The sequence below is a fragment of the Oncorhynchus nerka genome, linkage group LG15 (assembly GCF_034236695.1).
Source record: "Oncorhynchus nerka isolate Pitt River linkage group LG15, Oner_Uvic_2.0, whole genome shotgun sequence".
Taxonomy (NCBI): domain Eukaryota; kingdom Metazoa; phylum Chordata; class Actinopteri; order Salmoniformes; family Salmonidae; genus Oncorhynchus; species Oncorhynchus nerka.
This window is the reverse complement of record NC_088410.1, coordinates 50,886,923-50,902,847: the sequence shown is the minus strand read 5'-3', so window position 1 is coordinate 50,902,847 and position 15,925 is coordinate 50,886,923. Positions and strand designations below refer to the sequence as shown.

General features: G+C 41.9%; 1 long non-coding RNA gene across 1 annotated transcript; it reads left to right on the top strand.

Annotated features, from left to right (window-relative positions):
• Positions 1–10,954: 10,954 nt before the first annotated feature.
• On the top strand, positions 10,955–14,790 carry LOC135559915 (uncharacterized). The gene is made up of 2 exons (XR_010458602.1): positions 10,955–12,449; positions 12,598–14,790. It is a non-coding gene; the product is annotated as an uncharacterized LOC135559915 (long non-coding RNA).
• The last annotated feature ends 1,135 nt before the right edge of the window (positions 14,791–15,925 follow it).

Sequence of the window (15,925 nt, the reverse complement as noted above, 5' to 3'; positions counted from 1 at the left end):
ATTTGATTTGATAAGATGTCTATTATGCGGGTGACATCAGCAATGGATGTAATGTATTGTAATCTGGTGGCATACTACACTGAAGTGGGTGCGCCACGTCTGGGGGGTGTGTGTGTGGGACTGGATCAGTCATGACGTGTGTGTGCCACATGACTTTGCGGAGTGGACAAGAGAGGGAAAAGGGCACGCAGGTCATTTAATGTCATAGGACAAAGTAATAACAATCCAGTAGTGTGTTTGAAGAGGGGCTGGTGATAGGACGTGCTGCGCTTATAAAACCCTAGAGCACTTTTTATCTCCTCTAATCTAGTATGCACTGCAGTTTCACAGTCATAGACAATGTCCCAAATCTCCCTGACCATGTCGCTGTTCGCTACATAGTTCACCACTTTTGACCAGATTACTATGGGCTGTGGTCAAAGGTAGTGCACTATATAGGTAATAGCTTGCCATTTGGGGCGCGGGGTTTCACTTCAGACAGATAACTCTCCTCAGGGCTTTCAAGGCTTATGTTTTTAACAGATCCAGCATTTAACACATGCTCTTACCCAGAGAGACTTGCACAGTGAGTGCATACAGTGAAATAAGTGGAACAGCTGCTTTTGATGAGCAACGGCATAAAGTTTAGCATTATATGCAAAATACTTCCACAGTGCTCCCATAGAAGAAAGTGTGAAACTCAAATGTTTCAGAAAAAATGCTAAACACTTTCAAAGTGATCTGGAAAGAGAGTGCTGTTAGAGAGAGTCAAGTGTACAACTTGAGTATGTTCTAAATCAAATTGTATTTGTCACATGCGCCGAATATAACAGGTGTAGACCTTACAGTGAAAGGCTTACTTACAAGCCCATACCCAACAATGTAGTTTTAAGAAAAATACCCCAAAAAATAAGAAATAAAGTAACAAATAATTAAAGAGCAGCAGTAAAATAACAATAGTGAGGCTATATACAGGGGATACCGGTACAGAGTCAATGTGCAGGGGCACCAGTTAGTCGAGGTAATTGAGGTAATATATACATGTGTGTAGAGTTATTAAAGTGACTTATGCATAGATAACAACAGAGGGTTGGGGGGCGCAATGCAATTCAAGTAGTCTGGGTAGCCTTTTGATTAGATGTTCAATCGTAGAAGCTGTTTAGAAGCCTCTTGGACCTAGACTTGACGCTCCAGTACCGCTTGCCGTGCGGTAGCAGAGAGAACACAAATGGCACCCTAATACCTACATAGAGCCTCTTTACACTACAATACTTTGAAGACACGTACTAGTACCAGGAAAAAATACATTTGGAGTGTAAAGAGATGGATCTAGATTCAAATCAATGTTTTCCAGACTACCTCCAGAGGCCCTATGGGTCCTGGTCAAAAGTAGTGCACTATTTAGCGAAAAGGATGCCATTTAAAACATAGTCAGGGAGTGAATGACCAGGGCCGTAGCCAGGGTCTGAGTTTTAGTGAGGTCTGAGTTTTAATTAAAGTTAATTTACTGCATTTCCATACTATTGAAAAACTCTGTTTTTTTTGTCGATCTACAAACACATAGCCTATTAGCTATACAATTAGTCACTACACATTAACTCAAATTAACTCAGCACCGGGATTAAAAACTAGAATATAACAAGAGGAAACACACAATACACTACCAAGTTTCAATATTGCACCAGTATTCTACAATTCTAAAAGGATCTGCATGGTATATCCGCCGTCTGCAGTGGCCATACAGCATTTACAGCAATGCATCCTCCGCAGAAGTCAGATTATTCATACTTCTTGCGTTTTGGGGAGCTGTCATACTGAGCCAATAAATTGGTCTGTACCACACCACTTGTAGTGATTCATGGCTAATCTCTGTAGCCATCCAGCTAAATACAAGCAACTGGCTAAACTAAAAGACAAGACCTTACCTCTTCTGAGATGTTGGGGTTTGATTCCCGGTGCTTAGCATAAGAGCTCAGCCAAGATTGCATGAAGTAAAAAGGCTGCACCATTTTACCACTAGCATCTCCATCCCGAATCTCCTCATTGTCCCCTGAGCATAATTAGTCTACATTTAGGCTATTGGTTATATGTTTATTTCCAACTATGTTGAGGTAAAAATCAGAGTAGAATGCTTTTATGGATGTCAACCCCAATAAATGTTCATGTCATTGTCATCAATCAACTGCAATGCAGTTTAAAAGTACTTTGATTACCAACACCGAATTATGTGTGCTAGCTATGCTACCAGCGTATACAAATGGGAGTTAGCATTTAGCAGTCGCTTTTTCTAAACTTCTAAATGTTTTCCAGTGAAAACAGCCAACAATATCCTAATCGGATTTTAGTAACCACATTGTAGGACTTTTATAATACATCAGGAATGATGGATTTGATAAATATCCACCTTGTTAGATCAGATTTGTTGAATGTGTGCCAATCCAGCATTCTTCTGTTCCACACTTTCTGCATTCCATTTACCTCTTTACCACATCTACCCCATTACCTCCCCGATCTCTTTCCAGGAGTTCAAAAATGTTTAGTGTCTTTGAATTCCCTACACGAGTTATCATAAATATGTTTTTATTTGTGAACCTGTTCTGATGGCCTTTCGTGAAATATCTCTATGTTTGTTGTCAAGGAAGTTGTCAAGGAAGTGAGTTTGTGTTTATAAGGAATGTATTGCTCCTCCTAGCATCAACCAATCATGTCACCATTTTCTTTACAGAATTTGGGAGGCGCACAGCAATGTGGTATGGAGTTTGATTTGGCCTCCGCAAGCCTCCTGAGGCTTTGCAATTGTGTCACACCCTCTGTACGGAGCCTCCGGACCTTATTGTCGGATCAAGAATAAATTTGCTTTAACTCTCAACAGTAAGTTGAGAACAATACTGAGTTCCCAATTATTTGTTCTTATTCAAATGTTTTTTGTTGTTGTCCGGACATCGGTGTCCTCATATGTAGTGACGTCCCTGTGAATGACCTCTACATTTGAGCAAAAAAGGAATTGATTGAGGAACTTTTCCTCATGCTGTTGCAATCAGAGGAAAACCAGATCCACAGCACCAGGAAATTACCTTGGAGAGCGGATACGACCAGAACTACACGTTGACAGTTCTATCCTCAGCTGTAGCCTATTGGGATTATCTATTGCAACCAGATGGATCGTAACAGCCCATTGTGTTTTCATCCTCAGTTTCTATCAATCCATCCCTCCTCTCATCCTCCTCGACAACAAAGTCAGAGAAGCCAGTCCCTCCGTGGAACCTATGACGGCAGCCATGTGGCTCAAAAAGTACACTTCTGAGAGGCAGTTGCACCAGGAAGGTGGTGTGGGCTGCCGTGGCGGAAGCGACTGAGAGCACTGGTTGGCTGAAACCCTGTGGAGGTCTGCATCTGTTTCCTGTCCCTGGCTGGCCGCCCATTGCTAAGAGTTCTAGACAGGAGGGCGGGGGCCAAGTTTGTACAGCTGCACCGACTCCCATATGAAGAGGGGAGAGAGAGCGAGACAGAGAGAGGTAGATTTGATACCCTTCATAGGATACTAGAGTCCACTTTTATACTGAGCCAGTTTTTCCTCATGTTTTGTGTTTGGTAATCTGAAAATAGAGTGCACTAATGCTGAGGAGTTGCATGTTAAATCAAAGTATGTAGCAGAGGTGGTTCAGTAATGTTTGGCTGAAACCTGGTGTTAGCACCCAGTACCAGCAGACAACCCTATTTGGTCTGCCAAATACAGTGTATCCTTTCTGGTACTATCAAATACTTTAGCTGTGCTTGAATTAGCTTTTATTTTTTATCTTTATTTCACTAGGCAAGTCAGTTAAGTACATATTCTTATTTACAATTAAGGCCCTACCCAGCGCAAACCCTAACCCGGACGATGCTGTGCCAATTGTGCGCCACCCTATGGGACTCCCAATCACGACCGGTTGTGATACAGCCTGGAATCGAACCAGGGTCTGTAATGACGCTTCTAGCACTGAGATGCAGTGCCTTAGACCACTGCTCCACTCGGGAGCTTGCCTAGTAATGGAACCAAAAGTGCAAACTCCGCCCATCTGCCACTCCTGGCAGGCTCAAGCAAAAGTATATAAACCAAGGTCTTTTGTGTTGATCATAGTATCCTGTGTGGAAGAGTTGATAAGAGTATGAAACTAGCGATGCCAGAGTCATGGGTTCAATTCCTTCTGGTGCCACATATACTAACATGTATGCACTCACTGTACTGTTAGTCCCTTTGGATAAAAATTTCTGCTAAATGGCATATATTATACACTATGTGTCTTGTGCTGTACCTGTATGTTTGGTGTACTATTTGAACAGAGTCAGAACAATGACACTGATGAGGCTGACTCTGATAAAGTAACGGGCTATGTCTCAAATGGCACCCTATTCCCTATAGTTCACTCAAAAATAGTGCACTATATAGGGAATAGGGTGCCATTTGGAACACAGACATAGGGTAACTGGTTTCCTGGGACTCAGCAGTGACGCCTGTTATGGCAGCCTCATCAAAGGGGAGGAGAGGCAGGATGAGTCATGCTGACTGAGAGCATGAGACGCACAGCTGGTTACGTTCATATTTCAACCCACCGAGGCAGATCTGCCATTTCATCATAAGCCAGTGTCTGGGGCCTTGATCTCTGAGCAGGACTGTGCATCATTATTAGGCTGGAGATTCAGTAGTCTAGTATACACAGGAGTGAGCAATGGCCACTGTGTCGACATTAGGCATGGGCCGATTATTATGTTGTTATATTCAGTAGACAGCAATGTTCACAATGTTGCAGATAGATATTTTAAATAGCACTTTATGGTATGCTTCATTCAATTGTTTGTTAATGGTTTAATAGTATTTTTCATATGGTTAATTAGTAATTAGACACCAGTTTATTAGGTAAACCACCCCTTTCATGAAAATTGATCGCTCTTACAGACAGTGAGTCATGTGCCTGTGGCTTGCTATATGAAGCAGGCAGACAGGCATCAAGGCTTTCAGTTACTGTTCGATTAAACGTTAGAATGGGCAAAACGAGTGACCTAAGCGACTTTAAGAGTGGTATGATCGTCGGTGCCAGGTGCGCCGGATCCAGTATCTCAGAAATAGCCGGCCTCCTGGGCTTTTCACACACAATGTCTAGGGTTTACCCGAGAATGGAGCAACAAACAAAACACATCCAGTCAGTGCCAGTCTTGTGGGCAAAAACAGCTAATTGATGAGAGAGGTCAAAAGAGAATGGCAAGAATTGTGCAAGCTAACAGGCGGGCCACAAACAGACAAATAATGGCGCAGTACAAAAGTGGTGTGCAGAATGGCATCTCAGAATACACAACTCCTTGTCACAGATGGGCTATTGCAGCAGACGACCACACCAGGTTCCACTCCTATCAACAACAAAAAAGAAGTGGCTCCAGTGGCCAAGCGATCACCAACACTGGACAATTGAGGAGTGGAAAAACAGAGTCATGCTGATGGCAGAGTCAGGATTTGGCATATGCAGCATGAGTCCATGGAACCATCCTGCGTGGTGTCAACTGTACAGGCTGGTGGTGTACTGGTGTGGGGAATGTTTTTCTGGCACACATTAGATCCCTTGATACCAATTGAGCAACGATTGAACGCCACGCCCCGAAGAATTCAGGCTATTCTGGAGGCAAAGGGGGGAGGGGTCTGACCAGGTACTAAATGGGTGTACCTAATTAACTGGCCACTGAGTGGTTGAAATTGTGTGATTATTGTGAAGCTTGCTAAATACTGAGCTTATGGTATATGTTTCAGATGTGACCCCTACTGAAAATGTTATTAAGTTTTACTATCTCACTTTATTTGATTAACATGGGAATCCGAAAAGACTAAAGATGGACAAATCACCATACATTTTCTGTCTGGAATTCTTCTAAACATGTCAAAATAACCGATAAATATATGAGATATTGATTTTTTCATTAAAAGATTCATCTCCTCATAGCAGCCAATCTTTTCCTCAGGAAATGCAATTTGCTGTCAAATACCAACAATATAATGCATGTGGACATTGTTTTAAAACAAAAAGGGAAATTCATTTAATCATATAGCTTTTCAAGGAAACATACACCATGTGTATCACATGTATTTTTTGGGTATCAAATTATTATAACCCATGCATGTGTTTTGAGAAAAATTGGACCCTTATCTACCCTTAAAGGTAATGCATAACAAATTATTTGACATGTATGTGTTTAGCTCGACGTTCCATCTAAAGAAAAATCTGCATTTTGTGGAAAACAACATTCCTCTTGTGGAACGGTAAAACAAAATTACAGTAATAACCGCGTCGGTCTCTTTTTGATTCCAACAGCACACATAGCTTTATTGAATCATTAGCTAAATACAAAAAAGTACAACATTGCAGCACATCAAGGGGACAACCGGAGGCTTTCAGATACCAGTATAGATTGAACAGAGCCTTAACAATGCCATTCTCCAAACTGGAAATTAGAGCTTACCCTCTAAGAAAAAAAGGAGCTATCTAGAATCTTAAAGGGTTCTACGGCTGTCCCAATAGAAGAACCCTTTTTGATTGCAAGTAGAACCCTTGAGAGTGTACATAGGGAATAGGGTGCTATTTGGGACACAGGCTTAATACAGCCTCCCAGGTGTGGCTGCTAACATGACAGCTGAAACGACCCCATCTTGAGTCAATGCTGCCAATTTCCTGTAACTGCTGACGGAAAGTGGCCAGACACCTTCTGTTCTTCATTATTGTAAAATCCTACTTACTGTGGCTAGACGTGTGGGCTAGCGGAATATCTATCTGTGGAAAAGCCGTCTGTCTTGGCCAAATTAAATCAAAAGCAAAAAAAGTAATGCACTGATTGTCTCCGAATCTCCTAGACTCGTAAAGTGTTTTAAAATTCTGTGGTCGTCTTTGGTTACGTAAGATTGATGTAAAGTATCGGCTTGGTTAACAACTCCCATTTCCCCTAGACACATATAATCAAAGTCACCACTCTAGATATTACATAATACACCATGCCCCTTCAGACAAATGTCTTGAAACTTGTCTGTTTCTAGCTCTTAGAAAACAACAATCTCATAGGATTTGCATAAGCAGACAATTGCGGAATGGATAAAATAAGAAAAAAATACACATCAACATTCAGACTGAGTTGTGAACAGTCAGATGTGATTTTGCTGAACCGAGGTGTATGTGCCTCTATATATAGAGGTCAAGTTCTTTAATGGCTTCTGTCAGTACTGGATTGGCTTCTCTCTCTCCCTGGGACATAATGACAGCACTCGAGAAGCAGGGTGTGTGCGTCCCATGTGGTACCCTACTCCCTACATAGTGCACTACTTTTTACCAGATACTTTTTGTCCCTGGCTAAAAGTAGTGCACTTGGTAATAGGGTGCCATTTGGGACACAGAGGGTGACTGCTATGTCATTTACTGTGAGTCCTGGCTGCTTGTTGGCTGTGTGGCCCTGAGTGTACCCGAACACAGCACAACTTCTATGTTCCACTGCAATTCCACATGAAATGGAGTCCCTTGCCTTTGAAGACCAGCAAATGCATAAGTCAAAAGGATATGGAATAAGACAAGAGTGTCAAGTTGTTCCCCATTTACACTAATGTGAACCCACTGATTATCTATAATTTAAACATATTACATCTAGAGTGCCTTGCGAAAGTATTCACCCCCTTGGCATTTTCCCTATTTTGTTGGCTTACAACCTGGAATTAAAATATATTTTTTGGGGGAATGTATCATTTGATTTACACAACATGCCTACCACTTTGAAAATGCAAAATATTTATTGTGAAACAAACAAGAAAAAATAAAAATAAAATGGAGCGTGGACAACTATTCACCCCCCAAATTCAATACTTTGTAGAGCCACCTTATGCAACAATTACAGCTGCAAGTCTCTTGGGGTATGTCTCTGTAAGCTTGGCACATCTAGCCACTAGGTTTTTTCCCATTCTTCAAGGCAAAACTGCTCCAGCTCCTTCAAGTAGGATGCGTTCTGCTGGTATACAGCAATCTTTAAGTCATACCACATATTCTCAATTGGATTGAGGTCTGCTTTGACTAGGCCATTCTAAAACATTTAAATGTTGCTTTAGCAGTATACTTAGGGTCATTGTCCTGCTGGAAGGTGAACCTCCGTCCCAGCTTAAATCTCTGGAAGACAAACAGGTTTCCCTCAAGAATTTCCCTGTATTTAGCGCCATCCTTCAATTCTGACCAGTTTCCCAGTCCCTGACAATGAAAAACATCCCCACAGCATGATGCTGCCACCACCATGCTTCACTGTGGGGATGTTGTTCTCGGGGTGATGAGAGGTGTTGGATTTGTGCCAGACATAGCATTTTCCTTGATGGCCAAAAAGCTCCATTTTAGTCTCATCTGACCAGAGTACCTTCTTTCATATGTTTGGGGAGTCTCTCACATGCCTTTTGGCGAACACCAAATTTGTTTGCTATTTTTTTCTTTAAGCAATGGTTTTTCTCTGGCCACTCTTCCGTGAAGCCCAGCTCTGTGGAGTGTACGGCTTAAAATGGTCCTATGGACAGATACTCCAATCTCCTCTGTGGAGCTTTGCAGCTCCTTCGGGGGGTGGTCTTTGGTCTCTTTGTTGCCTCTCTGATTAATGCCGTCCTTGCCTGGTACATGAGTTTTGGTGGGCGACCTTCTCTTGGCATGTTTGTTGTGGTGCCATATTCTTTCCATTTTTTAAATAATGGATTTAATGGTGCTCCGTGGGATGTTCAAAGTTTATAACCCAACCCTGATCTGTACTTCTCCACAACTTTGTCCCTGGCCTATTTGGAGAGCTCATTGGTCTTGCTTGGTGGTGCCCCTTGCTTAGTAGACAGATCATGTGACACTTAGATTGCACACAGGTGGACTTTATTTAACTAATAATGTGACTTCTGAAGGTAATTAGTTTCACCAGATCTTATTTAGGGGCTTCATAGCAAAGGGGGTAAATACATATGCACGCATAACTTTTCAGTTTATTTAATTTTTAAACATTTTTGAAACAAGTAATTTTTTTCACTTCACCAATTTGGACTATTTTGTGTATGTCCATTACATGAAATCAAAATACAAACCCATTTAAATTACAGGTTGTAATGCAACAAAATAGGAAAAAAGCCAAGGGGATGAATACTTTTGCAAGGCACTGTATCACCAAATTAGGAGTATCTGGATCCTAGATCAGTGGACCAGTCCTCTTTCAATCTACATCTTGGTATATTTTTAAATATCTAATTTCTGTAATAAAAGGCTGCAAAATGTCCTTTCAATTTAGCTTAATCCAAATGCCAGCCAGAAGGGGATACTGTAAAAACCTCCCTAATCAACAGAGCACAAATGACAAAACACGTGGAGTTGTGTCGCCATGGTGAAGCAGTAATCTTTCCCTCTGCCTTTTGCCTATTAATTGGTACGTGGGAGTGTGTTCGTGTTTCTGTACGTGTGCATGCATGCATGCGTGTGTGCGTGCAAGTGGTGTGTGGGTGTGCATGCGTGCATGTGAAAGTAGGTTTGTAAGGGGAAGGGAGCTAAAGGAATAGTTGAATTGTATTTTGATTTGAACATTTTGTGACATCTTCGAATTATGATCCCGATTTATATATGTTCTGTCTATATTTGTACATGTGCACTGTGACCTCAGGTATGTCATCACAGAAAGTGGATAATTACTAGAAATATATGTTTAAAAATCATCTGACTACAGGCCATGTTCCAATGGTCATACTGTCACTAAGAATGCTTGCACACATTGCTTAATTCTAAGTAGTATACTAATGCGGATATTGGAACTGAGTCTACTATGTGTAATTTCAGGGTAATGCTTTGTAATAACATGTTTGCAAAGGGTTTATAATAACCTCAGCTATACCGTCTGTCAATATCTAGTATTCACTTTGCTGATACACAAATACCCCTGCAACAGCAAACCACCATGTCCATCCCAAATGACACCCTATTCCCTGCATTGTGCACTACTTTTGACCAGAACCCTATGGGCCCTGGTCAAAAGTAGTGCACTATAAAGGGAATAGGGTGCCATCTGGGACACATTCCTTATCTTCACCTTCAACAAATGTTTGAGGGAGAGAAAGTTACTTTGACATTGAAAGTCTCCTGATTTGTGCCGCTGGTGTAATGGTATCATGGAAGATTCCCATTCTTTCAACCCGAGTTCGATTCCCGGACAGCGCACAATTTTTGGGGTGGCAGGTAGTGGTTAGAGCATTGGGCCAGTAACCGAAAGGTTCCTAGATTGAATCCCCGAGCTGACAAGGTAAAAATCTGTCGTTCTGTCCCTGAACAAGGCAGTTAACCTACTGTTCCCTGGTAGGCCATCATTATAAATAAGAATTTGTTCTCAACTGACTTGCCTAGTTAAATAAAAGTTAATTTAACCACCTGAAAGCGGCAGACAGACAAAAGTCTTCAGAAAACCTTTTCAAGCATCTACCCACGCACCGAGACACCAGGCACCTTTTATAATCCACGCAGAGTCAGACAATCTGACAAACATTCATTAAATTTGTACTTTCCTTTTTTGGGGGCCCTACTGTCTAGACAATGTCTCTGTCTGCATAAATGCATTAGCTCACTCAGTCACACACTCTGCCACATCACACGCTCTTGTCTGATGCTCCGGACCACCGACAGTCTCATATGGGTCAACTGATTCTGACCACATGAAGAAAGACAAACAGAGTCTTTATTTCTCTTTAAAAAGCCTCCATACTTTATGTATCTATCAGCTGTTCACTCCAATTAAATCTTCCAGTCTCAGCTTTCACCTGATAATACTCTGCCTTTATCCCTTGGCTTCAAGGGGAGAGACGAAAATGCTGTTTTTACGCAACACCAACACCACAATTTATCTCCCTCTCCTTCTGCTTTCCCACTGTTATTTCCACCCCTCTCCCCTTCCCCCTTCATTTCCCTCTCTGCCTCCCTTTCTCTCCATCCCTCCCTCTATCTCTCTCTATCCGTCCACCACCGATGCATCATGCGTCCTGCGGCTCCCTCTACTCTGAAACACAGGGTTGCTTGGGGTCTCTGTCTGCGACAAACAAGGGAGCGACGCTCACCCAAAACATCCACCAAACAGAGGCAGGTCTGTCTGTCTGTCTGCACAGGGAGTAAAAAACACCAAAATCACATTAATCCCATCAGCTGCCTGGGCCTGGCTCGTCACGAGGAAACTCAAGAAGTGGTGTCCCAAATGGGACCCTATTCCCTATATAGTGCGTTACTTTTGACCAGGGCCCATAGGGCTCTGGTCAAATGTAGTGAACTATGTAGGGAATAGGGTGCCATTTGGGACACAGACAGACTTAGAGCCCCCCCCCACCCTCCAACTCAATTACCCCTGGGTGTTGTGAAGGTCACCACAGGATCTGGGTGTTAAGGAGACAGACTGCAGTGCAGTGGGTTTGTTCAGGACATGACTAGGCAAAGTTAAGAGCCAGACTCTATTGGTTGTAAATTTGTACATTTAAGGTTAACTGCTCCTTAGAACCAACTTCTGTGGTTTTAAACAGCCTATGTCGCATCGATATGAGTCAGAAACATTCATTCTAATGTCAAAATGGACTACAAAGTGTATATAGGATAACTTTGGTCATAAAGTCAGTCTGGTCCAAACCTGAGTTTTGTAAGTGAGTTCGTCACGGCTTACTGGCGATTTAGGGCAGATGGCCAGGATATGGATTAGCGTTACATCCGACTAACTTCTACATGGGCTGTCAACTGTCAAACCTGAAACTGGTGTGTTACTATGTTTTGTTAGCTAGCTACATGTCATTATTTGATAGGCTATGCCGCTATGATACTAGGCTATGATACTGTGATGTACCTAACTAGCTAAATACATAGCCTATACCTAACATGTGAGAGGAAGATTTGCATAGCTAACATTGTACCTGAAGACAGGTTTGATCCCTGCCAGCTAGAGGTAGCTAGATAGCTCATAATCAAGCAAACCTGACAACATGTTTGATGCATGTTGCCAGCTTGCTTTCAGTAATGTTTCAACTTGAACAGGCTAGCAACTGTAAGATCCCTGCTAAATAATCAAGCAAACTAGCTACCCACTGGGCACACTGGTTGAATCAATGTTGTTTCCATGTCCTTTAAATTATGTTGAACCAACGTGAAATAGACGTTGGTGTCTGTGCCCAGTGGGTAGCTAGCATTTGAGGACTTCAGCTGACCCCAAAAAATATGCCAACAAGCAACAACATTATTGTGTATTTTCTATGTAAAAGAAACCGACAACAAATCACCAGAGAAGGAGGCTGGGGCAAAACACAAGTCTCTTTTCATTTCAGAGTAATGGAGGACACAACCACCATTGATAATGTAATCAGTGCTGTGTGTGTTTGTGTCTTGTATGTTGTAAGAAGGTGCCCCCCCCCCATCCATGGTGCCGCAATGGACTACTCCTGGACCAGGGTGAGTAATGTCAACCAGTCAGTACCATGCTGGCACATGTCCATTGTGAAATGGCTGTGAATCATAATCTCAACCATGTATTTACTGTTGACTTCCAAGACTGTATGGTGACAGTCTTTCTCTCTCTCCCTCTCTTTCTCTGTGATAGGAGCTGGGTTGGATCTTTAAGTCAGACTCCTTCATGACCAGTATCTGTGATGAGAGGGGCCTGGATCTACTGCCGTTAGCAAACACCTCAGAAGGGACAAAAAGTGATTACTAATAAGACAGAACATCACAAGTGTTTAGTAATATCAGAATCAGCTTTACCTTAAAACTTCAAAAACGCGTAGTCTCAAATAGCCACCTTTCCCTTTTAATAGCCGGACAATGTCAGGTAAAAATAAACGCCTGTTTCAAATAAAGGCCTGGTCTAAATGAATTGTTTACAAGGGTACCATGAATTGTTTGAGGTTTAATGTTTGATTTGTTACATTAAATAATTCAGTAATGACTCAATAAATGATGGCAATCATGCGTTTGCATCGCCAGTAAGAAACTGCTAGCCATTAGCAGCTAACAACTGCTAGCTAACCGGCAAGTACAAAAACAGTCAACAAGTTCAGGAGTACCGACCCCTAGAAACTGTAATATCGTCCTATAGTAAGAACGGGTCAAAAGGGCACAGTCAAAAGAGGATAATTATTCTGTCAAGGAAAAGTTTTTAAATGTTTTTATAAAGGCATACTAAGACAAAAGAAATGTGACAGTGTGAAAATTATTACACATGGTGCAGGAAATTAATAAATTGACTAAAATGCTGGAAGTGGATGTTGGAATTAAACAATTAACTATGCAAATTAACAATTGTGTAACAAGTGCGCTGAGAGTCGGGAAGCAAGTACAGGGAGTGAGTGTTTTAATAAATAAACAAACCAATAAACATGAAACACAAACAATGCACCGACATGTAACAGAGGCAATTACACCTGAGGAAAGAACCAAGGGGAGTGACAGATATAGGGAAGATAATCAAGGAGGTGATGGAGTCCAGGTGAGTGTCATGAGGCGCTGGTGCGCTTGACGATGGTGACAGGTGTGCGGGATAATCAGCAGCCTGATGACCTAGAGGCCAGAGAGGGAGTATACGTGACCAAAAAGCTTTGTGCATTAAGGAAGTAGACACCTGGCTCAAATGGAAGGCTGTCTCTAATAAGCACCTGTTGTGTTCAGTGATTTAAGCAAATAAACGCCTGGGCTGGTAATAGATTATTTTTGGGGTATTTACCAAACACATTTGCGTGTATAGGAATGTGGTGTTATTTTGTCCCTATAATCATTGTTTTTGGCTAGATTTGTTTTGGAAGGTGGTGTAACCTGAACATCGCTAGTTCAAGCCCCATGTGAAAAGCGGCAATTTTTGTTTTTGGTTGGTTTGGTTATATGACGGCTAAAGTCAGGATTTTGACAAGATAAGTCACTCAAGTTATAATTCCATATCTCTGTCAAAGTCCAAATCTGACGTTATAGGCATGTTGGACAAACGTCTAATAATGCAGTGAGTTGACGAGATCTTATTGCCCTCAGCTGTAAGCAAGCAACTCAAAGACTACTACAATCATTACATTATTTAAGTGCACTCAAAAAGTCGTGTCAGAATGTAATAGAGTTTGGATTAATTGGAACAGTGATTATTGTAAGTCAGTTCTTCTACATCTTTACTTTTGTTCCTCTGCTAAAATATGAAATACAAAGTTAGTACATTCGGCTCGAAGGACCAATCCACTTTTTTACTGTTTTGTCTTCATCCATAAAACTTGCTCCAACACCATCTATGGCAAACTTCACACCTTGGATCACACATCCTCAGCATCACTATAGCATCTAAGCAATACTGGCGGAACCAAAATCTCACAAACACTGACAAACACTTACCCGATTAGGTTCTCGGGGAAAGGTATGAGATATGAAAAAAGTGTGAGTGGCGGGAACCAGGTCCAAATTCAAAGATGCCGGGTGTAGGCACACTCCCACGAAATTAACCAGTGTGTCACGTCCTGACCTTAGTTCCTTTTTTATGTCTCTATTTTAGTTTGGTCAGGGCGTGAGTTGGCGTGGGCATTCTATGTGTTGTTCTATGGTTTTGTATTTCTGTGTTTGGCCTGGTATGGTTCCCAATCAGAGGCAGCTGTTTATCGTTGTCGCTGATTGAGAACCATACTTAGGCAGCCTGTTTTCCCACTATGGGTTGTGGGTAGTTGTTTTCTGTCTTTGTATTAGTTACCAGACGGAACTGTTTCGGTTGTTCTTTTTGTTTACTTTGTATTGTAGCGTTCAGTTTAATAAAATGATGAACACGCTGCATATTGGTCCGAAAACCGTTACACAGTGACATAAAACCAGCACACCCCAGAACAATTGTTCCTTGTTACTCATCAAATCTCACAGTCCTGGGACAGAAGTTACAATTGTGTTACATATGTCCACGACAGCATATAAGTTACGCGGTATGAGCCTCTTCTATGTTAGAGATGCCATCTCTAACACTTTCTTCAGTCAGTTTTAGCTCAAACATGTCCAGACATACAGTGGGGCAAACAAGTATTTAGTCAGCCACCAATTGTGCAAGTTCTCCCACTTAAAAAGATGAGTGAGGCCTGTAATTGTCATCATAGGTACACTTCAACTATGACAGACAAAATGAGAAGAAGAAATCCAGAAAATCACATTGTAGGATTTTTTATGAATTTATTTGCAAATTATGGTGGAAAATAAGTATTTGGTCACCTACAAGCAAGCAAGATTTCTGGCTCTCACAGACCTGTAACTTCTTCTTTAAGAGGCTCATCTGTCCTCCACTCGTTACCTGTATTAATGGCACCTGTTTGAACTTGTTATCAGTATAAAATACACCTGTCCACAACCTCAAACAGTCACACTCCAAACTCCACTATGGCCAAGACCAAAGAGCTGTCAAAGGACACCAGAAACAAAATTGTAGACCTGCACCAGGCTGGGAAGACTGAATCTGCAATAGGTAAGCAGCTTGGTTTGAAGAAATCAACTGTGGGAGCAATTATTAGGAAATGGAAGACATACAAGACCACGGATCATCTCCCTCGATCTGGAGCTCCATGCACGATCTCACCCCGTGGGGTCAAAATGATCACAAGAACGGTGAGCAAAAATCCCAGAACCACACGGGGGGGACCTAGTGAATGACCTGAAGAGAGCTGGGACCAAAGTAACAAAGCCTACCATCAGTAACACACTACGCCGCCAGGGACTCAAATCCTGCAGTGCCAGACGTGTCCCCCTGCTTAAGTCCAAGCCCGTCTGAAGTTTGCTAGAGAGCATTTGGATGATCCAGAAGAAGATTTGGAGAATGTCAGATGAAACCAAAATATAACTTTTTGGTAAAAACTCAACTCGTCGTGTTTGGAGGACAAAGAATGCTGAGTTGCATCCAAAGAACACCATACCTACTGTAAAGCATG